General features: G+C 41.4%; 1 protein-coding gene across 3 annotated transcripts in view; it reads right to left on the bottom strand.

Moving 5' to 3' along the window:
* The window catches only part of disp1 (dispatched homolog 1 (Drosophila)), an 82,929-nt gene that overhangs the window by 50,014 nt on the left and 4,958 nt on the right, over window positions 1–27,957 (bottom strand). For all 3 annotated transcript variants that reach the window (XM_027283983.1, XM_027283982.1, XM_027283981.1), the window contains exons 2-3: window positions 26,326–26,404; window positions 4,870–4,948 (exon numbers count right to left, since the gene is read on the bottom strand). The gene's annotated coding sequence lies outside the window, so the exon portion shown is untranslated. The remainder of the gene's footprint in view (window positions 1–4,869; window positions 4,949–26,325; window positions 26,405–27,957) is intronic.

The following is a 27,957-nucleotide window of genomic DNA, read 5'->3' as shown; positions in this document are numbered from 1 at the left end:
GCATGTGAAGAGACATTTGAATAAATCACAGAATTGTTCATGAAATGCATTTTTACTGTCCCTCTAGCCACCTCCTTGGTATGTGTGGTGTGTATTTGCCTGGTCCATTGTTCAGCAATTACATGAATCCATCTGAGAATGGTTTGGGGATGGACGGACTCTACTGTCTAGAACAGTGATCAGAGAGCTCACGTGATGTGATTTGTCTGGGCTAACACTGCATGTGACTTCAACTGCAATAAGGGCCTCCGTACAAAGTGACTGTAATACAACATTATTCATCAGCATTTATGACGTGAGACAATTCCTCAGGCAGTCATCATTGTACGTTCGATTTATATTTGTGATAATTATTCAGAGCAGAACTTTGCAACGTCATGAAAAATAAAAGAAAATGTTCCAAGTTTGAACAAGTTGAAACAAAGAAAAAGAAAAAAATATTTGTCTTCAGTTGCAGTCAGGAAACAGCACGAGTACAGGCAGCAGAGTCGTTGAAACACCAGGCTGAATGCTTTGGATACCGTGATACTGTCACACCGGTATGTCAAGTTGAGTTTTTGTCCTGTCTCCATGTTTGTTTTGTGACTTCCTGTTTTATTTTGGAAATTAACTCTCCTCTCGTTTCAGGTCACTTGCCCTTCCTCATGTGTCACCAGTCGGATTGTCTCCCCTGATTCCTGATTGTGTCCACCTGTCCCCCATTTCCCTCCATGTGTTTATAGTCTGCGTCTCCCTTTGTATTGTGCCAGTGTGTCAAGTCTGTTGTCCTGATCACCAGCTCTCGTCATAGTCAAGTCGGAATTAATCTTGTAGTCTAGGTTTATGTTTTTTTCTAGTTCTTTAAAAGAGTGATTTTTTTGTTGGCCCTGCCTTATTGTAGTTTTAGTTTAGTTTGTGTCTATTTTGATCATCCCTCTTCGTGAGGCGCTTTTTGTTTTCCCAGTGTTAAGAAATAAAGTCATCTGCTTCATCCCGTACTCTGTGTCCCGTACCGGCCCAACTATATATATATATTAGGGCTGTCAATCGATTAAAAAAAATTAACTAATTAATCGCAAAAATTTCTGGAATTAATCGCGATTAATCGCGATTAATCTATCAATAAATGTATCAATAAATTAAATGCATTTTTCTGAGACTGAAGCTTATAATGAATATTTATTTATGTAAAATGATCAAATTAATGTAGAATAAACACAGATAAAGTATATGAAATTCATTCATTTTATTGGCTTAAGGTGCACATATGCACAGTGCAAACAGAAAAAAGCCAGAATGAGGAAATATACTGACTAGTGCCACACTCCTGTAGTGTAGACTGGGTGTTTTGCTTTGAGGTGATTTGTTAAAGTCGTGTTACTTCTGTGGAATTTAAATTCGGCTTTGCAAACTGTGCAAATTGCCTTGTTTTTGTCCAACGAGCCATCGGGCAACTTTTTAAAATGAAATGTTCCCCCTAAAAGTCCTTATGCATCTTTACACCACAGACTCTCCTTTAGTTAGGATAGATCATAGACATATATACATAGACGCCTCACTGAGCAGGTTGGTCCGTTGCTGCGATACGTTAACATGTCCGCCATATTGGATGTGGCAGATCTGCCCGTAAACTAATACAAGCAGGGCCGGTTTTAGCTGTGGGCAATGTGGGCGACCGCCCAGGGCGCAGTCTCCGTGAGGGCTTTAAGTTAATGCCTCTTATACACCCATTCACACACACACACTAATATATCTGGGAAACAAAGCTCTACTTTGCCACATCCAAAATGGCGGCCGCCACCGGAAGTAAACAAAACCGCGTTAATTGCGTTAATTTTTTTTAACGCGTTAATTTTACAACGGTCTTTGATCGCAACGATTGCAAGATAAAATACAGCATTCATGTCACAAATGAATCCACCAGTATTGCCCCTGCAGCAGCACTTTGCATTGACGTCGTATTGTACCAGCTGAGCCATCCGCTCTGGACCTGTCGCATCGTACTGCAATACATTGTAGCAAACACCCTGCGTTGAACTGTTTGATGGCTGCACTGTAGGATCCAATCAGCTCTGAGTGGAGCATTCTACATCACCCTGCATTGAATCAAGTTAATAAATCTACTAACATCACTTTAATTTGATGGTCGCATTATTTTTTTTTAGCTCTTTTACTAAGTACCTCAAATTACTTCCCTTATGCAACCGCTACTATGTTAATCACTGTAATTTTGGTCTACTTGATTATGACCACAGTTTCCTGTAGGAAATGATGACACTCAGAGAGAGAACACATGCAGAGGAAAATAATTCAAGTTGATTTAACATGTACGGCGAGTTTAAAGAGCCAAACACTGCTGAGCACCACGCCACTGAAAAATCAAATAGTTAATTATTATTTGCACATTTCCACTTTCTGAGCTGGCTTCAGTGGAGTTAGCCCTGGACTAAAGGTCAGTGTTTATTTCCTCTTGGGCTCCGAAAAGCTTTTCAAAGGCTGTGAAGTCTATTAGAGGGAGAGTCCAAGCAGCTGCACGCAGGAGAAGCTGGGCCGGGCAGCGCCGAAGCCTCCAGTCCAGCAGAATCAACAACAGACGCTGTCCATGTTACAAAGCAGCCACAGCTGCTCTTTTCTAGCCGCTCTCCAAATTCAACCACGATTACACACACACGCAATGATCACACACAATCATAAATGAATCCAGGCACACACACGTTACGCAGCCGAGCCTTTACACATGTGACACACGCATGAAAAAAAAAAAAAAGGTGCACAAACAAGAACAAAACCACAAAACATACTCGCGAACACTGTCTACATCTATTTTACGCATAGTTGCACACAAACTGGTGTGTGTTTCCTACATCTTAACATGACGAGGCAGCTAATGTGAAGGAATGAGGAGAAGAGGGAGGACAGACTGGCGTCCAACTTGAACCTGCTGAGCCTCTGAACAGAGAGAGTTGTTGGCTGACTGACACAGGCCTGAAAGGCTTTCAGCAGGTCAGGGCAGAGCGAAGCAGAAAGACAGATTGAGTGAGTATGAGAGAGAAATGTGTCTTTGTGTGTGTGTGTGTGTGTGTGTGTGTGTGTGTGTGTGTGTGTGTGTGTGTCTGTGTGTGTCTGAAACCAAGTCAAGAGCAATTGGGTTAGTGAGAGAAGTGTGTGCATGTGTGTGTGTGTGCTGGTGATAACCTGAGCGTGCACGGCTGTGCTGAGTTTCAACATGAAGTCATGTGTTGGACGAGGTAGAAAAGGGACACAGTTTGCCGTGAACTGTTGATACTATTTTTCTTGGTGGGGATAATGTGTGAACAGTCATACACCATCACACACTGCTATAACCGCAAATCATCTAACAAGCATGTTTGGACAGTAAAATTACACTCAATTTGCACGTCAAAATGAGCGGGTCATACTGAAGCATCCAAAACACATTAAAAAGGCGGCTGACAGACGCATGTTCTCTGGATACTTTCTGCACTATGACTCCATCTTAAAAGGTCTGTGAGGGCACGGCGAGCTGTGAGCCGTGGGTAAACACGTTTACCTTGCTAGCTGACCCAGCTGTAGCGAGGTGAAGAACAAACATCCTCACCTTTAACCGGAGGCTTGTCTGGACTCGCCAGACGGAGGCACGGGGGGGGGGACCAGGAACGACTGCTTTACTGCTCGGTGCCTAACTCTCCTGCATATTTTCTTTATTAGGCTGCTCGGGATCAAGGTACACTGATTAATACGGACTTCCGACTGTTAGGTAGTACTAGTCTGTACAGCACTGAGCCAAGGGGAGGATGAGTTTCATGTTGGCTTTGTTATAACTGCTTTCTTCAAAGGCTTTTGACGTGATGACATCAAACGGAAATGATCAGCTTGGACGAATAAAATATAGTAAATGAATCATTTAACAAATCAGAAGCCCTGCTTTAGTCCTGGCTTTTTGTTAGTGAATACTTAGGTCTAAAGCTCGGAGTGGTGAGTCATACACTGTTCCTACATGACCCGTCATTCATCAAGTCAATGACTCAAAGCAAATAGCTGTCAGAATAAAAATACTTTTGCACTATGTGTGAATTATTAATACTTCTATTGAAATGTTTTGCAGAGCGTTTTCCTTAACTGTGCCCACAAATCAATAAATAACAGGACACAGCCTCCAGACTTCCTCCTTTAAACCAGGACATTTAGTCATTTAGCTGACGCCAAGGAGACTCACAAAAAAGGGAAACAGTCAAGGTACAGTGTGACGAGGACATGTTAGTGCAGCAATAAGTACTGTGACAGTTCAAGAGGGGGGTACATTTAGCATGTCCAGTTGTTGGTAGTGGTGGAGAAGAAGAGCTGGAGGTCTTCAGGAGGTTTTTGAAGGTAGAGAAGGACGCCAATGATCTGGTAGGAACTGGTAGTGCGTTCCACCAAAGGGGAACAACGGACGGGAAAAGTCTGGATTGCCTTGAGCAAGCGGGTGGCAGATCCAGCAGTCGTTCATAGGAGGGATGCAAGGATTGTGAAGTCACATATGCCTGTATAAGGGAATTCAAGTAGGTGGGTGCAGAACCGGAGACTACTTCGTAGTCAGCATTAATGATTTGAAATGAATGTGGGCTGCTACAGGTAGCCTGTGGAGCTCGATGTGCAGCGGGGTAACGTGACCTTTGGGGTTGATTGAAGACTGACAGCTCTGCAGGTGAGATGGTTCTCTGTGTGTCTACAACCTTTATCCATGTTCTCATAGAGTCTACACTGTTTTCACCTTGAGGAACTTTTCAGGCCATAAAAGAAGGACTGTCAATTCTCAGTCAAAGCTAGTGTGAATTGTGTGACGTGCATTATGGAAACAAATCTACAGCATGACGCTTTGCTTTGTTGACACTGTGTCCCATGTCTTACCTGTCGGATGACAATGGACCATGCTCTGCATCTATTCATGCGTTCAGACTCTCAGAACTCCTCACAGAAACAGGTAAATCTGTAGAGAGATGCAAAGATGATATTCATCTGTTACTGGATTTATTTCAGTATATATCAATCACAATTACAGTCAAGACTGAAGCCTTGACCAACAAAAAAAAAAAAAAAAACTGGAGGAGTAGCAAGAATGTAGAAAGCAAAACTACTACAATGGGTGCATCTGTTTCTTAAATAGGGGGGGAAAAAAACTTGCTAATTTTCCATGAAAATCAGTTGGAAACAAGCGGTTCAAAACTTTCCAGCCGCAGAGACTCGCCTGCAAAACAAGTGATGGAAGAGAAATTATTTTAATTGGCAGTGAAGGCAGTTGAGAGAAAGACTGAGAATGCGTTCACAAAGTGCTCCTCAGACCTCAGCGAGCCTGGTGGATGCAATGCGCACGTACAGGACAACAACAGAAACCACGCAGACCCAAACAAACAGTAAACCTGCAAGTCCTTTTCCTTCAGCTCTCTATTTATAACATGCTGACCCTCCAGCTGAAAGGTTACGCCTCTGCTGGGTCCTCGGTCTGCTAATAAGGTCTGAGGAGGTCACTTAATGGTGAAGATTACACAAACTGACAGAACAACACTCTCATAGTATAGTAAGGAGTATTTTGCACTTGTAGGAGACGTTACAGGTGATGATTTGACATGTTAGGTGAGAGAAGATAAAGCTCTTCGAAGAAGGGAAAGAACTGTCTGTGACGCCAATCCAGTATGGTAAAGGTAGCCTAATAACAAGTTATAATATGTACTTGCGTATGTCTAATAGCTCTACAGAACAGAAGGCCATTCAAACCCAACATATGGTCCACATCACCAATTACCAAGGTGTGTGTCGATAGGACGAAGATGAAGAGAGTGGTAGCCACAGAGGGAGGTGAAATATGGACAGATGAGGAGAGGAGGGGCTTTTAGCCAATTTAGAGCAACAAGCTCGGGTCAGAGGGGCCTATTTTACCCAACGTAATGGCTCAAAGTTCCTCCCCAGTCTCCCTGTCGAAAACAGTGAACGTGTAGACAACTAAATTATTTAAAACTATATAATAGTTTACACACAGACAACATGTTATTGAGAGCTGCCTTGGGAGAAACAATGGCTCAAATCCTCAAAATGTTTGACTCACAAAAGGCAAGAATGTAAGTACTAAAATGAGTTTTTAATCAAAAACATGTTGCTGTTTTCTTTCCATTCAGATATGACTGTTCCGTGAATATCAAGCGTTTTACTGTGTGTCCCATGTGGTCTGTGTTACGAGGAAATAAATCTGGTTTTACGTCACTGATGCGGACACACCAAGGTAAAGTGTGTACAATGTATATAAGAGCAAACTTTACATGTTTATTCTTGAGGATTCAAATGAACTTTCAAAAGAGGCAAATATCAAGCGTTAGACAGTTGTTGTGTGGGTTTTATGTTACAGGGATCAAAAGGTTTCTTACAGGAAAGAAAACATCAGCATGTTGGGTAGAGTACAGTGGAGGACAGTAAAAAGAAGAAGCTGTTGAACTTTGAAGGAGAGGGAGAGATAATAAGTATGTAACAGGGATAACTAGGAAGATGATAAGTATAAACATTTCAAAGAACAATTCAAATCAAAAGTAGGACCACACTCCCGGGGTTCAGAATAATAAGAAGTGCTAATATGGATTACTTTCTTTGTCTTTATCCCTCCAACTTATTCAGTGTTGCTTAAACATGTAAAATGACTGTGTTTGGCCTGGGCCTGCATACTGATTTTGTGCCAGGAAGATCCTGACCAACACTAATTAATTCGCATCTACCCCAGGTCAATGGTAGGCCCGGTCAAGTATGTGTGCACCAATTAATCCAATGGCTCGAGTCACTGTCTGCTTCCCTTTCCAAAAGAGTCAATCAAATTCTGGGGATCCAAGTCCAGAATTCTCCCTCCAAAACTTTAAGTGTAAAGGCAGCTTTGAAAATAGTACTATTCCATGGAAAGGGCTGATCAAAACCTCAAGTCACTGGTTTTACAATAATAGGCTTAGGCTAAAAGGAACTGCTCCCCAAATTCCTACCTTTCTACAATTCTGAAAATGTTCCCTTTGAGCCTGTAAAGACACAAACAATCTGTTGATTCAGTGGCAGAATCCTTTCCCCTAAGCCGCTATTTGCTTTAGCGGCGATGACACAAGGGGAGGAATTTGAGCAATGCCTGTGTATCGTAGACTCATTTCCTCCAAGCGAGAGCCATCTCCAGACAGACAAGACAGCGCTGAGCCTGTGCTTCTGGCTCCAGGTCAGCCATTATCCTGCAGACATGTTATAGACTGGTGTTCCTATATTGAAGGGTACACTCACGACTGTTCCCTAACCATTTATTCAGAACAAGTAGCAAACATGTAACGGCACGAAGCATTCATACATGGAAACACTTTCAATCAGCCATGAAACTATATTTTCCAGTGACCTCAGACTCAACATGGATGAAAGCCCATCACTCATCACTTGTTTGTTTTGTCTGAATAATGAGCGGCACCCGATCGTTGCCTATCAAGACGATAAATTCATGTGAAGACACCGACTATCTTTGAACACACCCTAATCCCCGCTCCTTTATTATTTTCAAAGATTATTTTGTGCCTATAGGATTCCTGAAGGCTTACGCTCTCCTTCTGCACAAATGGAGGCTCTCCCAATTGTAAGGCATCAAAGTGGCCTCATAACTGCACCGCTTTCAAGTACAAAATGAAAAGCGTGAAAAGCCAGAGCACGCTCTCTCTGCGATGGGATCAACTCAAACTCAAGCAGCCTTGAGAAAACTTTGCTTGTTCAATAGGGGATCAATGCCAAGAATTATTGTGGCGCTTTGCCATTTGTGCACAGTCTCCCTTTCTCTCTGGCCCTCCCTGATATTTTCCACTGGCGGGTGAATGATATGTCATGAATACATGCTAGTAAAGTACTATGTGTAGTTTAAAGAGCATTGAAGGATGCCATTTTTCCTCAAAAAAAAAAAAAGAAAAGAAAGAAATGGAATGGGCTGCGCAAGTAGATAAGCAATCTTTGTACTTCATGGATACCAGCCAGGAAGCATCAACCCAACTCCTCTCTCCGCTTGGGTCTTTTTTCAGCTGTTCGATTTCATGCCAGATATGTAAATTGCTTCTGAAAGTCACACAGGAGCTCATACGGGACCAGCCAGTTTCTAAAAGGCAACAAAAAAATGAAGCCTGTATCAGATGACATAGGGATATCAACATGGGAGATCTGCAGTGATGAAAGCAGCGGCGTATAGACAGAGTTGCAAAAGGCAACAGCAAGACCATAACAGGCTATGGTAATGTGGACTTAACAAATTAAACGATCACAGGATGAGGGCGTTGTTGTTTAAAAGGATGAATGAACTTTAGAATCAAGTCGGCTCTCAGTTTTAATCCCATTACAAAGTGTAAAAGCCACCGTATTGAACTGACTTTTACAGACTTCTGGAATACTTTGTCCCAAGTGTTGGCAGTAAAAAACACAGATGAATGCCCACATGTGCAGGCAAGTGCACATCCACCCACATGCACACCTGTCACCTCAATCTTTTGTGGGTGGATCATTCACTCTAGTGCTACTAAAACATCTTAGCCAGATAAAGACGTGCAAGAAGGAAGGCAACGAGTTCTAAAGAACAAAAGAGCTGGTTTCTTGGAAACAGGGCACAGCATTTGCCTCGAAGATCAGACAAGGACACTGGCGAGGCCAAGGAAATGATAAAGATCTGAATCTGATAAAGAAATTAATTATTAACATGAAAACTATTTGCAAAGTTAACTCCTCAGCTGAGGTCAATTTTCAGACAACAACAAAGCTCGTGGAATCTGTAAAGTTGGGAAGCGAGTGGCCTGACACCTGAGGAGAATCAGTCTGGCTTTTGTTTATGTTTCTGTTTTTCCACCGAAATGACAAATGGGCATCAGAGCAGGCATGAGCACACAAGACGGCGGCGGCCTTGCAGCTGTTCCTGTGTGCCTTAGTACTGTCACTGTTTGTGTTCCCAGGAGAGGCGGACAAAGCTCTTCCAGGTCGCCCACTAACCTGCCTTCTCATTACCAAAGGTCATCCTGCTGGAACACAAAGCTGACCTCTCATGCCAAAGGTTACTTAGTGAAGAGGAGGAGGGGGATTAGGAGGAAAAAGAGGAGTGGGGAAGGTGAGCGAGCGTAAGGAACGATCATCCTGTCTCACCCCTCACTTTCATATAACCTCATCATCCATCTTCCTGGATCGACACTCTCATGTTAGAAATGATCTTGACTTCCTTGCACATCTCAATGCCAAAATAATGCCAAATGATCAGATATAAAAACTCCAAATAAGGCCCCTTTAACATTCTGATGTGAAACTTTTCTACTACCACTCCCTCTTGTTTCCAGGTTAGGTGTTTGGCATTTGGAACAGGCTGGGGTGAATGCCTATAGATGGCATTGCTCTTAGATCACAGCAAGCTCATTAGCTCTGGCCCGCTGTTGCGTTCACTCAAACCAGACCAAAGACGTGATCCGGTGGAAATTCAAAGAGGGTAGGAGGAGGGAGGGGTGCGAGGGAACAGATATGTTTCCTTGGATAAGGCAAAGCCTAATAATGACTTCCTGTATTTAGCCTGGAAAACAAAACAGAGAGGCACCATGGCCAATGGTGCGAACACAAGAGCTGTCCAAGAGTGCTGTAATGCCTTCGATACAACGTAATCCATCTCTAAGGTTATGTACAGTAGACATGAGTATAATGGGGCTGGGTGTATGTTAGGGGGTTACAACATCTGGATCTTGTAGTACATGCCTCTGGAGTTTCTGACAGTCTCAATAGAGCAACAACCCCCTCTGAGTTCATCCACACTGCTTCCCCCTCCTCTTGTTTGCTCCTTCCTTCTTCCTTTCCTTACATCCTCCATTCTTTACCCCTTTCCTTCAGGGCCATGTGAAAACTCCCAATTACCAGAAACACAAGAAGTGCTAACGGTTGGACATGAACTTGGAATATGCAAAACACAGGAGCCCTTAACAGGGGCCATGCTGAAATGTGATTGAATGCGTCAGCAGGTCGTAAAAGGCCCCCTCAAGATCAATGTAATTATGAAAGCTTTACGTGGAGGACTTTCCGGACTGGAGAGTGACCGGCGACCGGAGGAGGAGGCGGAGGGTGCCGCCAGCATTATGTTCCACCAACAGAACCCCCTTTTTAACCAAACAAGTGGAGAATAACCAAAGTCTTCCAGCTGCCTTCCATCAGCAGCCATAATAGACGAGGGGAAAGAAAGACAGGACGAAAGAAAAGAGGTTTGTAACACCTGCAGCAGGGTGCCAGCAAACATTCCTTGGTCCTCCGGCCCCTTGGTGATGCACTCTATAAATCCTTGTGATTAGCTACAGTAGCGGGCCTAAGTGCCACTTAAATCAAACCCCAAAGGGGAAGTTGTTGTGACCTCCGTGCTTTGGAAATGTGATTTAGGCCCAAGTGATTATTACAAAAACAAAGCTAGTTCTGTTGCTCTAATAAGAGAGGATGGAAGGAGGAAGGGTGTGATGGAAGTGTACGAGAAGGAGTAGTGAGCGTGACAGCAGGTTTGCAAGAATAAGCCATTATTTGAAGAATTAATGACAATCAGGAGAAATAACTCCCTGTCATTAAGCTATTAAGTAAACTTCAACTAAAAGTAAGTGCATTATGCTTCAGTGTTCTGGGAACACTACACACCCAAACAAGACACAGATGTGCATGTCAGAGCTAAGCCAATGTTTTAATATAGCAAATGAAATATGAAAACTGTGTAGTTTGTGAGTCTGCTTTTGCTCCAAAATCTTAAATCAGCATCTAGCCATATATCATGTTTTCAAAGCTTCTCCCACTGGACAGCATCACCGAAAAGTGAAAAGCAAAGAGGGGAGAAGGGGTGGGAGCTGTAAATTAGACTAAAAGCGATGTCACTCAAATATCCACCGATTCATGACATGCCGGGATAATCACAACATTAACCTGAACCACATTTTAGTCAATAAATGAGAATGCGACTGACCCCAGAGACAAAACTCACACAAATCACTATTAAAAGGCCACCAAATGAAGCAGCGGGCTCGAGTCTCCAGAGATCTATAAATCCGTTGTGCTTACGGTAACAGCAGAGATGGCACAGCTCAGGTCTGACCTGCCAGAGTATTGTTGACAGCCGACAATGACCAGAACCAACTGCACTCTGACTTGTAGGAGAGCAAACTGTATTTCTACATGCAATCTGTCAGCAGGCTCGTAGTCCAACATCAGTCACACATAATACTACTTTCTTCTAGATTCTAGTAAAGAATAATTTGCCTGTGATTATATAAAAACCAGGCGATAACTATCAAGCAGTTTCTACCTCAACCCACAAACGTGTTCTGATAAAGTTTTAATGAGAATGCAAAGTGACACACATCCCTATTCTTCTCTGCACGTCACCTCAATCATAACTTATTAGTCGAGCTATCTAAGTGGCAGAGGTAGTCGGGCAATCAGACCACTTTGGTCTTGTTGGGCTAGGATTTTAGAACAAAACAAACTTAAATATATTCATGTTTATTATGTGCAAGAAAACAAACAAAAGAAAAACCAAATGGCTATACAGTGATGCTGATAGTTGTAACATGGTCAAAAGATATTTGTCAGTGAATCCTGTGTTTTCTTATGCTGTGTTGTAATTACATACTGTAGAGCCAAATAAATCTAATCTCTCACTGTAGTTAGAATTCTGTATATGTGCATGTTCTCTGCTGTATTTGTAGTTCAGTATATTTATATAAAATAGTATATCTTAATATGCTAGCAAGAGTAATGATTAGAAAATTACTGATAAAGGAAAGCACTGTCCCACAAGACATCACACGACAGCCCAAACAATATACTGTACATTCATCTGATATTGATCTATCACATAATTATTATTTATTTTTACACAGAACATAATGCAGAAAAATATAATAATACTAATAATAATAATAATATAAGAATAAGAATAATAAAATAATAATAATAATAATTATTAATTATTAGTGATTATTATTATTATTATTATTAATTATATTCTAATTAAGTTTTTTTTGTACATTTATTTTATTTTAAATTAACTGTAAAATATCCTGCCTACATTACATATACTTGTCAAGTGTTTTATGGATCGTTGAAAAAGAAGTGTGTTTATTTATAGAAAGAATATTAACTGATAAATTTGATTTGATGTTTCTAAATTTGTTTTATCTTCTTACTCCCAAAAGCCCAGTAATGTTCAGGCTCTGCATCACATCATCATGTATCATAACTGGAGCTACTCATAGCAGAAAAGACAGAAACATAATATTATTAAATCCATGAAAAGTTAGTTAGAAATTAATTTTAACATTTTCATTTTAATAATATTTGTTTTATCCGACCAATAGTCTAAAGCATGCATTTTATATAAAATGATCATAATCTATAATCAGAATGTAGAATAGAAAGCTACAAAGATTGTGACTTTCGATATCAGTACAGCGTATTGTTTTTTCTTCTGAGGACAGTTTACTTGGAAACTTGAAAAGTTAAAACATCGAGCATACTGTGTCAGCTACAGACCAGAACAGGAACATCTAACGTCATGAAACCTCGACCCTTCATCTTCAAACACACAACCGAATGAAGAGTATGTGTTCACATACAAAGACTGCAAGGAGAGGAACACCACACACACACACACACACACACACACACACACACACACACACACACACACACCAACGTGTGTCAAACACTATGCAATGCTCTGGAGTTGGCCTTGACAGCTGAGGACATCCTGTGAGGGGGCTCGTGTCTCTGCTGGCAGCCAGGGACGATCAACAGTAGAGTCCTACAGGGTGACGTAAGACTTGCCAAGAGTTGTGTGCATTCATCTGTATGCGTATGGGCTCTCATGCTCTCAGAGAGCAGGCTGTCTGGCTTCCAGCCACATGTCCTAATAGGCCTGAGTTTCTTAAGACAACAGGAACAACTAACTTGTCGTAAGTTACGAAACACCCCAGAGCCTGTTTTTATGGAGAAATACTGGTTTCATTAACTTGACACAGACAATGTACGATGTGTGAAAATTAATTTGATCATTTATGAATCATTTGTTATTTTTAAAGCCAAAAAAACAATAAGTCACTGATTGTGCCTTCTGAAATGTTAATATCAAAAATAGTTTTTTCCTGTTGTATAAATCTGACGTTTGTTGGTTTTGGACTGTTGGTGAGCCAACAAGATAATCAATTAATTAAAAAAGATAATTGATAGTTGCAGGAAAGAATGTACCCTCGCCTCTCGCAAAGCGAGGTCACTCTAAACTCTTCTCTGTGGTCGTCCCCAAATGGTGGAATGACCTACCAACGGCTACTAGAACAGCAACATCCCTTTCTACCTTTAAAAAACTTGTAAAAACCTTTCTGTTTCGAGAATGCTTCCCTGCCTAACAAAACTAACAAAACTAACAACTATTCTGTGCTCCTTTACACCTTTCTCAGCTTATGTCCTCCTCTGTAAGTCGCTTTGGATAAAATCGTCTGCTAAATGTAATGTAATGTAATGTAATGTGAAGAATTAAACTGCAATAAAAGAAAAGATCAATGTTACAAAAAACAAAACAAAACAAAAAAAAAAAGCGACAGGGGCCTTAACAGGCCTGTGTTACAAACAGCTCCGCATATCCTGCCTCTACCCAGCACTGTCATGCAGAGCGGACCACAGAGACCATATAATGGGGACTGAGGAGTTGCCAGCACCCCAGTGAGTGCCATTAGTAAATATACCCGAACACAGAAGCCAGGCAGCCGGCTTTGCCAGAACCCTCAGCCCCCACAGCCCCTAACCTGAGACTGGCCAGGGTCACCCACTCAGAGTGCCGCTCTGTTCGTGGGGCTGCTGCGTCCACCAGTATTCCAAAACATTAATGAAACGCCGTACTGAAGACAGCTTTGAAGCACTGCTCCTATTCAGTGTGCTCCATCCTGGCTGCCAAGGAAATGCAAGCCAAATGTTGCTGTAGTTCACTTAATGTTGATGTACCATATGCATATATGTGCCATATGTCATTGTTTGTACGCAGGTGTGTCCATATGACTTTATCACACTGGCATGCAGCGTAGTGAACATGTTTTTTGTCCATTTTAATCCATATGGAAGAAGGCTGAGGAACTCGCTGGCTGAGAAAGAAAATGATCTGGCTCCACTCTAGCAGGCTAAAGTGTAAAACAAAAACAGACGGGAATCTCAGCGTTACTTAAATTAAACACAGTTAAATCACAACGGAACTGGCGACTTGTCCAGAGTGTACCCGCCTCTCACGGGGTGCACCCTGCCAGCTGGGAATGGCTCCAGTCCCCTGCGACCATGATGAGGATAAGCGGTTATGGAAAATGGATGAAAATCTCTAAATGAGCTCTGAAATCCTGGCTGCGGATCTCGACTACTTCTCAGAGGAAAGGAAGAAGGACACTGCAAGATAAGACTAAGATAAGGACGTAAAAAAGCAAATGCAGGGAAAAAGGAGGGAACTGAAAGAAAGTGACAGAACTGAAGAGAGGGAGGGAGGCATGTTAAATCGCTCTGCTTGGCAGCAGCTCTACAGTCAGCCTTTTAGTCCAATTTATGGATGGCCTTAAGCTACACAAAAAGGTCTGAAACTAAAGAAATGGATCACCAAGGCTGACCCTCCACCATCTATCACTCCATCTGTACCCATCCATCCACCTCTGTATTGTGACCCAAACAACAGGCCTTACAGGGTCAGTGGCTTGGGCCAGGGCCAAGATTGCTCTCTTTCTTTCTTCCTTCCTTCCTTCCCCTTCCCTTCCCTTCCCTTCCCTTCCCTGGAAGCACCTTCCCACCCTCATGAACCCTCTCTGGTTTGTGTCAGTCTAACGAACAGTCTCTTAACTGTTCTATGGCAAGAAAGCAGATGGAACCCTGAGACGATTTACAGTGCACAGAGACAGAAAATGAAGGAGGGAAGAGGGCAGCTGGGTTGAAAAGGGGAGTACGAAATGCACTCTCAAAATGTTCCTTTGGCCAGCGAGCCCAAAATATGCCTGACATTTGCACATTTTTCCAATTTATCTCTTATTGAATTAAGGTTTCAGACTGCTGGACGCCATTCAATAGAATACAGCAGAGGAAGAAGAGAAAGACAGAGTGAAAGAGACGCGTGTCAGAGGAAGGACTAAATCTGTGCACTCCCTCTTAAAAACGGTCATATATAATAAACATGAACGATGATGGTGTTGGGAGCACAGCCTCCTCTGAAGATACAATCACACTGAGACCTATTTAATCTACGAGCTCCGTGCTACAATGGACACCTAACGAAGCTGAACTCCACCCAATAGAAAATGCATCAGCTACATTTTGTTTCTGTGAGGTAATTATCACGGGAAGGTTAAAATTTATATAAATATTGTCAAGATCTGGCCTCAGTGTTGAAGCTGATATGTAGAGGGCCTCTCCAGACTATGTGTTCATCATATCATCAGGGGTGGATTTAGAAAATTGGGGGCCTTTGGAAAGCTCATGGGGCCTCCGTCATGGGGCCTCCGTCATGTCTTATTTATCCACTCTCTGTAACTGAGAATATGGGCCTTTGTAAAACAAGTACTATATGTTATATTCAAGTAAAACTATTAATACCAGATAAAGTTTTTAAACAAAGGAAAATTATATGAAATGATAAAATATGGTGCACCATTATAGATTAGACTGCCTCCAGTGCATACAGTTGTTAGAATAACAGTAAAATCAGACTTTGCATGTTCATGCATCAGTAATAATACAATTGGGCAATATCACACGAGAGGGAGTGTCGTTATACTGAATATTAGCATGGCTTTGATTCAGTTGTGCAAACAGGAAGCAGGAAACCAAGTATACAATTTATCTTTATAGATTATAATGATGCTGAATTAACAAGTAGACTGTCATCATATGACATAATTTATATTGTGTTTCTAGAGTGATGTGTTTTTACAGTCACATAAAGAATTATCAAAATATCTTATTTCTTAAAGGGAGTTTGGTGTAATGTTTTCCCCAGGCGGAACAGGGAGCTTTAATTTAATTCATACTGCTAATGTTTATTTGTTAACTTTTTGTCAACACTACAGAAATACTAGGTAACTTTTAAGCATGGTACGGTTGTCTGAGGTTGGTTTGATTAATTGATGTGTATTGATTACTAATGGTGGCTGATCAGGCTTATTATCAGTTCATTGTATTCAGTTTTCTAGCAGCAGTATGCAATAAATGGTTGATCTTTGTGTGTGATTACCTTACCCAATGATAAAGTCCACGCCTGAAAATCATTGTTCCTGGAGAAGTAGCACAGGAAGCATGACGTAAAGCAAAATCTCATGGCAAACCACTTGTTGAATGTACCAACGTCCTGGCAGTGATGAAAGAGGCCAGAGGAGGAAAACGCTTTTTCTATGGAGGGGTTTGAATAGGCCAATTCTCCATCTGTGATTGTTAAGGTCCAGTTTTCCGTCGGCTCTGTCGCAGGGCACATTCTCAGGTATTATGAGTCTCTGCAGTGTCAGAAAAACTGAACTAAGGAGCAAAGGGTTCACTCACATAATGCAGACGCTGTGTTAGGAGAATGAGTAATGACAAAAGTTTTCACAGAGAAGGTCAGTCGGGAAGTGACATTTTCAGAACAGAAAGACTTTGAGAAGAATAAAAATGTCAAAATATCACCTCTGCCGTTTTCTAAAACACTATGTCATCGAGCCCGTAGGCCCAAAGTGCTGAAAGGACACAGGGGACTGTCTGATCTTTTAAATTAATTCATTTTCAAACATTTCTTTCCCTCAGTATTTGCCAATGTGAATGGTAACTCAGGATGATAACATACCGATTAATTTTCCTTCACCTGCACCACTTTAATATCTTGGCCATGAGGAATCTGCTAAGTGGGCGGTGACACAGTCAGAGGCTTGTCAGCAATGATTAAGCTGTGTGGTGCAATTTGGTGTAAAGTATTAGGGGAATTCTGACTTGTCCTGTCCATCAGCTTAGAGAAGGTTAATGGTGCACCGTGTGAGGCGCAACTGTATTCTCTGACTTTACTAAGCTACGTTCTTTTGCTTTAGATGATGTGCTGACTAGTTATATCAGTACAAGAGCAAAGCATTATATTGTTTCATCTTAGAACTGCTGCCATATTTTCATTTCTTTTACATGTTTCTAACAGTACAAGTTTTGCCCAAAGCCTCAAAGAAAGTAATGATTTGTTTGATCCCAATTAATGACACCCCCTAATGTAACACCATACAGCTGCCAACAGGTGCAAGCTTCTGGCCACAAAATTAGAAATTATGAGAGCCACTAATAAAAAAGAAAAAAAGAAAAGATAAACAAGACTCAATAATTAATGAGTGCCGATGAATGAATCCAGCACCAAAATCCACATTCCTCCCTCCTCAAACGTATACCATCAGGGATTCCAAGAACATTGTGTGTCCACACTAGTAAGGTTTTAACCTTTGATAGAATACTAGTATAAAACAAAAACAATTTTCAATACCTGTGTTGATACCACAACAAAAAGAAAAACAGGTCAACGCAGACAAAATAAGATTTTTTTTTTGGTTTACCTGCACACAATGCTGGTACAGAAAAAGTCACTGAATATATTGTTTCATTTGTCCAGCTTCGAGTTTAAAATCTGATAGCAGATCTGCTTTGGTTCTTTCAATACTATACGAAAGTACAGAAGTAGCGATACTTAGATAACCTAAGTTAAGCCGATTAATCAGCGAAATAAAAAGTTATTTCCTAATTGTTCCACAGTGATTACATTCAGCACAGACTGACCAGAAATGTGCTCAATTACAACCTGGTCCGAAAGCAAGCTGTACCCTCCACCTATCGCTGGGCCAGCTGGCAGGATCCACATTTGTCCATCAATATAATCATAGTCTTACTGACAGAATATGAATCCAACTTTATATGCCAACGTCAACTAAATTCTCAATGCGGCCAATAAAACATGTCATCACTTGATTTTTGTTGGAGTTATGGTTATTGGGGTGCGTGTTGTCTCTACTTTGTGATGTAAAACTGTATAAAAGCCATCAGGAAATTACTTTCTTTATCAATAAAAAACAAAAGAGACAACATTAGAAAATCTGGGCTGAGTTACTGTAAATGTTTTCATCTTTTTGGAGGAAAAAGGATCAACTATGTTAAGTGACTGAGACAAAGGAAATCAGAGGCAAGGTGCTGAGAGCGCCCCTGAGACTCAGTGGACAGTTAAATATTCCATATGTCCAACATTACTCAAACTTTGGCTCACATAGGTTCCTTTGGGGCCGAGCCCTTTCAACCGTTCAACACTAATGGGCTGACAGAGCGCCATTACTATATCCTCTCTGTATTGTGAGAAACAGGACAGAGGTGGGAGTCAAAGTGACAGACAGACATGGAAAAGGGCAAGAGACAGAAAAACAGAGCTGGCAGAGATGGGAATGACTCAACAATGCTGAAACACACAATCAAGAGCTCTGTTCCTTTGTTCTCTTATTATGCAGCACGACACACTCCATCTAACGCAGAATTTTTGTTTGTTTATGGCAACACTCTCCTTCGGTTCTTTGTTTTTGTCCATATGCTAACCCAAAGTGAAGGTGACCGTGTCCATATACACTCCCAAGACGAGCTACACTCTGCCAATTCATTAACTATCCACCCCTTTTAATCAGATTCCTGACGGTCAATGCCAAACACCAATGACAATGATATTACATCAGGCAGAGACGACTAAGAGAGGATGTGATAAACAGAACACAACTTATAAAGTAGATTGGTTGGCTTGTCTGAGTAATTGAATAGCTTCAACTGTCTAACAATGGCACATCATGGCGTGACTTTAACGTTTCAATCTATGCTGCACATTTCAGTAACTGAATAAACAGTTACAACACTGTTGGCCATTTCCAGAAAAGGAACCATGTACAGTCTTTAACAGACTTTCCTCTTCAGTTCAGGCATTTATAGTTTAGCAAAACAAGAAACTTCTTTCCAGTTTGATTTTAAATTTTTGTTTTACAACAACATTTAATAGGACTGCAAATATGGGAATGTCCAAAGATCCAAAACTTGGATGTTATATAAAATGTTTGATACCAAAGTCCCCTTAAAACCAAACTCTGTGTGCTTGGAATATATCCCAAGGACTTAATACAGACATCGAAACAGATTAAACTCCTCGACTTTGGACTACGAACGAGGAGGGCTGTCGCAATGTGTTGAAGAGTACTGATGCACCATCATGAATGGTTGGAGAATAGATAAGGCAGCTTTTGGATTGTATTGGTCTGATATTACATTGCTAAAGGAAAGTGGAAAGATTTTGTCAAGTTCTGGGAACTGAACACAAATATAATTAAGGATGGAAATGTAGGCTTTACCTGAAAGGAAAGTGTAAATAATGGAGGGAAACAGTTCATTTTATTAATATTCTACACTATATCATTGCACGTTGAATTGATGTCAGTATATGTGGATGTGTGTTTGGTATTGTTACTGTGCTTTCTTGATCAGATGTTCTAAGAAAAAAAATGCAATTATTAAATTAATAATTAAATGCAAATGTTGCTCAATAGATGCAATGAGCTTGAGTGCAGCTTGTACTGAGTTCTCTGAGAGTTTCTAAATTGGCAGCCTGAGAGTAACAGTACAGGGTGCGATAACTGCAGAACAGCAGAATCAGTCGTCTGTGCCTGAACAAGCTGTCCATTTATGAAGACCTTCAGCTCTGTTTTGCATACAGGCCTCAGTGAAGAAGAATAAGGCGTGTTCAGGGGGTAACCGAGCCCCTGACTGGGAGGCATATGAGCCAAATATGATTCGACAAGGCCCAGAGCTGCGGGGTCAGGCCGCGGCGAGGAACATGTGTCCCTAGGAGGGAATGCCTTGTTGCTCTCTCAGCCAGTCAACATTCTCCGGTTTGTGCAACAAATCCTAATGAGGCTGTTCTCTGTGGGGGAACCGGGGCCCTGTCCATGGGGATTTGTCTGAAGAGCTAAACAACCAAGGAAAGATGCAGTGAAGCAACTCACTCGCTTACACTCTCTATTTCACACACACAAACCAAGACTGATGAGGCGAGGGAAGCCAAATGGTGTTCTGCAGGCAAACACATGGCAAGGGATTAAAACAGTCTCTGCGCAGAAAAGGGAGGCATAAAATGTTAAGCAGAAAATACAAGCTGATGTGTGAGTGATGGCCCATGATGAAATATCTATTTGGTTAAGCTACTGGCAGTAGGTTAAGAAAGCATGCGTAGACTTAAAAAATCCAGTCAGGATGTCCGCAATGTAAACTCGTGGTTTGGTCAGTCCAGATTTATGTGCAGTTCAAATAACTTAAATTTTACTGCTGGGACACCAAATGTAATATAGTGCAGAAAAAGGCTAATCAGTCTAAGTCCGGGGGATCATTACAAATCAGATAGGCTGGTGGAATAATATCAATTTGATAAAAATATGGCACACAAATGTCAAAACTAAATACAGAGAAGTTTCCATCTGTAGTTGATATTCCTACAAACTCAATACAGTCCAACAGAAATCACTGAGAAGAGACAGCGGGATGGAAAAATATCGATGTTCAAAGACATTCTCGTGTTTCTGATCTGTCGTTGGGGTCAGTCCACCTGAACCGCATTCATTCTTTTTCCCCTTTCTGTGCCTCTTCCTTTTCCTCAGGAAAACTGTGAAGGCAAAGCTCAGATGAAAAGTCAGATTGATATATATTACGATGATACACGCTGACAACTCTGTTGGACTGCAGTCCACTTTTTTTTTCTGAGCGGGGGTAAAATAAAATAGTGGCACTAATACGCAACACCTGTTCCTCCTCGGCATTCGTCAGTATATCAAATATACAAACAGTGACAGCTGTGGTGCAGCAGTGATATGGCCATGCTCCGGGCCTGCGTGGTGCAGGAGACAGAGGCAGGGGTTGTTTCTCAGAGCACTTATTCCCACACAGGGCCCTCCCCAGGTCAGATAGCTGAAAGCCGAGTGTAGTGGCCAGAGCATTTAATATTTCACATGTGCTTTTTAAGGAGCACCAGGCGCTATTGATTTCTTTAATCTACAGCCCGGGAACCAAAAAGGAAAAGGGCCTATCGGCCAGCCTGCTTTCAATTATGAGGTCCGCAAAGACACTGAGATAGGGGGTTGATGTGATGGATGGTTTGCGAGATGCCATGATAGGATCCATGCCTCTGTCTGCTGAGGCTCAAGTTTGCCTGGTAGGATCATCGGCATGCCAGAGACACACCCAAAACTCAAGTCCGGCTACTATCAAAGAAGGAATGTAATCAGGATGTTATTAGAAGAATCTGGCTTGAGCGTGAAGTACTTAAGTATACCTCTTCATACCTGAGTGGCTTTGAACATATCTGATCTAACAGATCATCAGAAGTCATTTATAAAAATCTCTGAGGGACAGGAAGTACGACCAAAACAAGATGGAGAGACTACAGCCATGCTAGCAATACTTGGAGGCTGAACTTAGACACAGCAATCCAAGCTAGATGCTAATATGCCTTCACTGGCTGCTAACATTTGCCCTCACGATTGCACTACATGTGAAGATAAAGGACCACCAAAGTTTTTATAATTCATCTTGAGGGAGACATAAATGTGTGCACCAAATGTCATGGCAATCCAGTGAATAGTTGTTGAGACATTTCACTCAAAACCTTATGTCAATGTCATGCTAGTGCTAGAGGAAAGGTCAGGGGATCACTCAAGTCTTGTGTACAAGAATCATAAATGTCTGTGCCAAATGTTGCGTCAATCCTTCTGATAGATGTGGAGATATTTCACGCAATTTACAAGATTTTGACCTGTGGATGGTGCAGAAGGAAGAGGCAGGAGATCACTACAATCTTTAGCAATCCTCCCTCTGGGCACTGTGGATATCTGCACCACATTACATGGCAATACATCAAACATTGTCAGGATGTTTCACTAAAAGCCAAAAATGTTAACCTGCTGGTGACGATGGAGGAAAAATTGAGAATCATCCTCTGGGGACTGTGAATGTCTGTAGAAAATTTCATGGCAGATCTACCAACAGCCCAACATTGTCACCCCTAGAGTTATGCTACTAGCATGGCTGAAAGGTTACTTCTAAAGGATGAATGAGGACTGGAAAGGACGAAAAAGGGACTGGAGAAAACCTGTGACTCTTCACCTGGTCAGAGTGAACTAATTCTTGCAACAGGATACTTAAAATAAATGGTATGGCAGCTGGAGCCTGCATGCTAAACTTCTTCTAAATGACTGTGTATGTGTAATGGAGGAAGTTGGTAGATAAATCTAGCATTAGTAGTCAGTAGTCAAAACTATTTTAGAAAGTCATCCGGTGATTCAGCTTAGAAGAAAAACAAACACCCATTTTTAGTTCACAGACAATGTGAAATTGGCTTATACGACATATTTCGTCGTCTTAGTCAGTCCTTTCTTTGTCCTCTTCACCTCTGGGGTTTTAAGAAATATGTGACAGGCAAGAGCACAAGATATGCAGCTATTTATATGTTTATCCGTCATTTAATAACTCAAAACTAATTCAAAACAGGACTCGCTGCACTGAATTTGAATGTGGAGTTATGATATCTTATTTCTCATGAGGTCATTAAACTGGATGTATTCTTGAATTACTGGTTACATTTTTTTGAAAAGTAGCCATCTAAAATTACAGTCAAATGTAGTGCAAAGTTAGGTTTGCTGTTTCAACTGTGTACGTTAAACAATGAATGTGAGTTCAGCGTAAATTTTCACTATGCATTCTTCATTTCATCGTACATAGGGCTGAGATTGAGAGGATTCTACATATAATCAAAAGCTCCAAAACAACTATTAAATGGAACTCATGGTGAGACTGTTTGGGCTTGTAGGAGATGTTGCTACAAGTAATCAAAGTCAATCATTTGAATTGATTAACTAGCTCCTCATGTTTCTTATGTAGCTTTCAGTCAGCACTTCTGTCCTTCTAACTTGTGTTTTGCCTTTGACTGATTCAAAAGGGAGTTTTGATTGACCAGGGAGGCTGTTTGATTCAGGGAAAAATTTAAGAGGGACTCTCAACTTTTTAATTAATTATCTACCAACCAAAGCATTTACACAATCTTGAGAAATTCAATTTAAAATGTCCAGGGTGTAGGATTTAGTGGCATAAATAAAGAGAGAGAGTTGTAGAACGCATCCAACTGAATTTTCGCTTCGCTTCCAAGGATGTAGGACAAACTACAGTAGGCACGAGAACTTGTGAAAGACCCTATGTAGAACCAGCGTCTAGTTTGTCCATTCTGGGCTACTGTAGAAACATCATTTAGCGACACCATGGACTAATTCCTTCTGTAGACATTAAAGGCTTACTCTAAGGTAGCTAAGGTAACAAACACACAATGATTCTTATTTTCAGAATGGTTTTACACAAATGAAAACATAGTTATGAATACCACTAAAATCAGAGCTAAAAGAAGGTGAATATTAAATATTTATTTTAAATGTTTTTTAAAAGTCTGTTTGCTAAAAACCACATCACATCACATCAACTTGTTTCCGCTGCCCACAAGTGGCCAAAGATGTTCCTATTACAAACTACAGGCTTAACACCCAACAGGTTGACAGACTACTTCCAATGGATCTGCTCACAGATTAGTCAGACTATTCTCCCATGAAAAGTGCAAAACTTTGAAATCTGAGTCCCAGGTTGAATTTCATCCTCACTGAAAGCTAAATATTTATCTCAGACTAATCTAAATCCATGTCCCGACAGGCCTGATAGTAAAATGCTTTGTGTCCCTACTGTTGGGAGAACATCTCTCTCTCTCGGCTGTCAGCACCAAAAGACACAAATCCATACTGTGTAGCAGTGTGATGTCTGCATGGAGACAGACAGAGATTAGGCATGCCTATCCCATGGGTGTCCGCAAGATTCACCAGTGTCTCCATCCTTCAGCTCGACATCAAACAGCACAGCGCGACAGTTTGAATTATAGACAGCAAGTGTGCAGTCATGCCTCCGGTGGCAACCATCTCCCAGCCCGATTACCCTGTGCCACCCCGAGTAGAAAAAACACAGGATACAGCCCACAGCAAGGCTAGATAAATTACTATACCAACAACTGCACATTAGCAACAGGACAAAAGGTCTTTCGGGTCAGCAGCTTGTTTGATGGCTCAATCCCTCAACTACGATGCCAGTTTGAGACAATTTATAATGAAAGCTGCTCTGCCAATCATTTGTATTACAATTGGTTTAAAATATAATGGGACCATGTGTTTTACTGTATCTTTTCCCCCCGTCCATACATGTAATCTATAAGGCAGACGATATTGATATCTGATGTCCTGAGTCAAAATGCAGGTGCTTTTCAGACAGGTCTACCTTTTATTGCCTCTGTTTCCAACTTTTCAGACTGTTTGTGCATTACCTCACTTTCCTTTACCGCCATTGCTCAGAGAATATTTCCCTGCCAAAGAGTGCAATCGGGAAAGATTACAGCATATTATCAGCAGATGGACAAAAGACGATTCAGAGCAGGCTATTAGCGTGCAGATGACACATGGGATTCATTCTGAGGCAATGGAGATGAATGCTGGTGTCCTCAGCGCGAGGTAACAGTGGTAAATGGAGCAAAAGAAATACAAAGAAACACTGATAACACAACAGATGCCGCTGCGGAAAATAGCAATTTTGTTAACTGTTACTGGCAAAATCCAAAGATACAAATGACAGCTTCTTCCTGGGAGGATTTACTTACTGTTACTTACTGACGTTAGCAGGCAAACTGAGGCTACAAGAGCAAATTAGGGGCATCATAAATACCATCCAAAACTCTGGATTGGTTTCAGGACTTTTTGCAGAATGGTGACACAAATATAGCATAAAGACTGATTTAGAAACAGAAAGGCCAACTTACAAAAAAGATATGAAAAGAGAAAAAAAAAAAGCTTGCCCAGATGGAGATAGGCCAGAAATGAGATGGCAAGCAGCTGTTAAAGCCAGCTGTCTGGGGCAGTTGTTCATAAGGGCTGGGAGGCCAGGATGGAGGGATTCAGAGAAATTTGCAAGAGAGGAGGGAAAGAAGGTGGGGTGGGTAAAGATATAACAAGCTGACAGAGGGTTGACGGGGAGGGAGGAAAGTGAAAAGAGCTGAGAGGACTGAGTTTAAAGTCAATGTGTTCACTGTGGTGGTGAAGGGGCAGTGGGGACACATTTATCTGAACAAATCAGTCAGGCAGACTTGGCCCTGTCCCTGATTGCAGGTTCTCTTTAAATTGCAGAAATCAAACAGATAACTGCTCTGAGAACAGACTCCAGCTCCTTATACGGGATTATAAAAAAAAGAAACTCACGACAGAGCCATATTACAGAGAAACTGAACAGCACTGAGATCATTATCACACCCATACAGTTTGGTAAACAAGCCACTGACATATATGTACTAATACTTCCATGACTTCATTCAACTCATGGGAGGTTTTGGCCACAAAACACCATCTGTTAGTGCTAAAAGAATTCATTTAACAAATAATCAGCTTCTGTGTATTTTCGGAGATAAAACCAGAGTTGTTTTAGTCCTCACAAGGTTTCATGGAACTGACATAAAGCCGTAAAAAGCCCTACAGCCATTTCACTGAATTACTATTATCTAAGTAATAATAGTTGCTGATGGTTCTGTGGTCCCTCACCATCCTAGCTAACTTTCTTTACTGTACCCACAGTATGTTAAAGTCTATGTAACGGCAATTCCACGTTTTCCATGAAGTTTTCCCTGCTCTCTTGCACAACAGCGTTCGGCCAAAGTATTCTCTCTCTCTCTCTCTCTCTCTCTCTCTCTGCGTTGCGGACGCCCACTGAAATGAATTGAAAGAAAGACCTCTGTTTTTGCCACGGCAAGCTAGCAGTGTCATGTAGATGGCTTACACAGAACTCACAGATGTGTACTTTTGTTGATGAAGGCGATTATAAGTTCATACACAAATATACATCAAACACACATGAGGCTGTCCCATGGGAAAGTACAGGACTACTGGGCTGATGGAATAGCAGGCATGAGTCTGCCCCCTAGTGGTCTTTTCTGAACTATGCATGAGGACCACAAAGAGGGAGGACAGCCCAGCATCAGGGATGACAGTACATATGGATGGGATGATGTCACTCTAACTTCTGGAAATCAGCAGTAGAATTCAAGTAACTTAAAGTACATGGCTGTAAACTAACTAACGTACGCTCTCACTTATTTTGAAAGAATATGAATAAAGCATCATCGATGGTCTTGTGTGTACGGCTTTGAAAGATGTTGAACATGTTCCAGATACTTACTGTAAATTCTTCAGATGAACTCTGTGGGTCTTTGTTTGACAGCAACACGCTGATCTCACCTGGCAGCCTCCGCGAAACTCTGATGATGAAGAGAGACACATTAACAAATCAGTAAAAAACACCAACAACACTTCCAGGCAGATGAAATATTTCCCACGCAAAGCTGTAGATCAACAGAAACTGCATTTGCAAGCAACACCTGGCCTGACAAAACATTTTTGATAGGACTGTATAAAACTCAACACACAAACTGAACACTAAGAAGCACTTGTAGTGATGGAACAAGTCGGGACGGCACACTGTTGCATATTTATCAAGGAAAGTGGTTGAGACACAGGAGCAGACCTTGCCAATGGCGATCCAAGTTAGCAAAACTCAATGTTAAACTCTCAGCAAGCATCTCATAGGTTCACCAAGACTGTGGCTGGCAGCAGTGTTAAAGCTGCAGAGACACTCCTGACCAGAGGACAGACACTAACAGTGCAACAGTTTGTCGCTAATGCCGAAGACGCCAAATACCCCTGTTGCCAGGCCACTGACCCGGGCTCTTTGCCTTTCATTTTCCACTTGTGTTTCTAAACAGTTTGTTTGGCTCGAGGGCTGCTGGTCACGTTCATATGATGCTGAGAAGTTATAAGGAAGGGATTAGTTGTGGCTAATGCTCCTGAGAGAAACACTTTCACAGCAAACTATTGACACAGAGCTTAGCAACCAGTCCACATGCACACGGTGTTAAAGATCTCTGACCATAAACAAGTCCCTCACTTGCACTTGAGACTGAGATTTCATGACAAATTCAACTAAATTCAATATCTATCCCCGGCACAATTTAATACCTCCTGGGAGTATGTAAATGTTACCGGACATCTTTCAGTGTATTTGTGATTACGTAGGTTAACACAGGGTTAACAATACAATGAAATGTGTCGGAGGAGAAACAGGTCAGCTCAGCAGTAAGAGCACTAGATGCGATAACAGTGCTAGACATGGTAGATAAAAAATAAGCTAAAAACGGGAGTGATAAGAACAAAATAACAAAATAAAAAGTGCACTATACACTGTAGAAGTAAAATGTAATAGTGACAAGTGTGTACAGAGTATTAAAAGAAGTATTACTGTATCGATAAATATTAGTTTAATATATAAATAAGAGGAAAACTGGGATACAGGATTGTGATGATAGAGGCTTTTCACAGGGTCAGCACAGGTGTTACCAATGATACTAATTAAGGTTTAGTTCCATTTATGGCAGCAGAGAACTGGACCTTAATTAGTATCATTGGTAACACCTGTGTTGACCATCATGTCAAAATGGCTGCTGTGAAAAAGGTCTATTATTTAAGAGGCTGTTTCCAGGGACGTGACTAAGGCAAAAGTTATATAAGAAGTGGTTGGTACGGGTTTAGTCTGCTGAGGTGTCAGATCATCTGGAGCTGACTGACACTGAGGTTGGACTTCCCTTTCCTGCAAACATAACTCCTGCTCCCACAGGACAGGCAGACAGGTGTTCAAATAAAAAAACTTCTCTTCACAACAGCGAGCTGGACCAGGCTCCGTTATACTGTGGGACAATGCAGCCGGACACAGGAGAGATTTATATAACACACAAAGTTTTCGACATTCCTGACTGGA

Source organism: Larimichthys crocea, chromosome XI (genome assembly GCF_000972845.2).
Source record: "Larimichthys crocea isolate SSNF chromosome XI, L_crocea_2.0, whole genome shotgun sequence".
Taxonomy (NCBI): domain Eukaryota; kingdom Metazoa; phylum Chordata; class Actinopteri; family Sciaenidae; genus Larimichthys; species Larimichthys crocea.
Note: the sequence above shows the minus strand (reverse complement) of the source record. Positions and strands in the feature narration are given on the sequence as shown.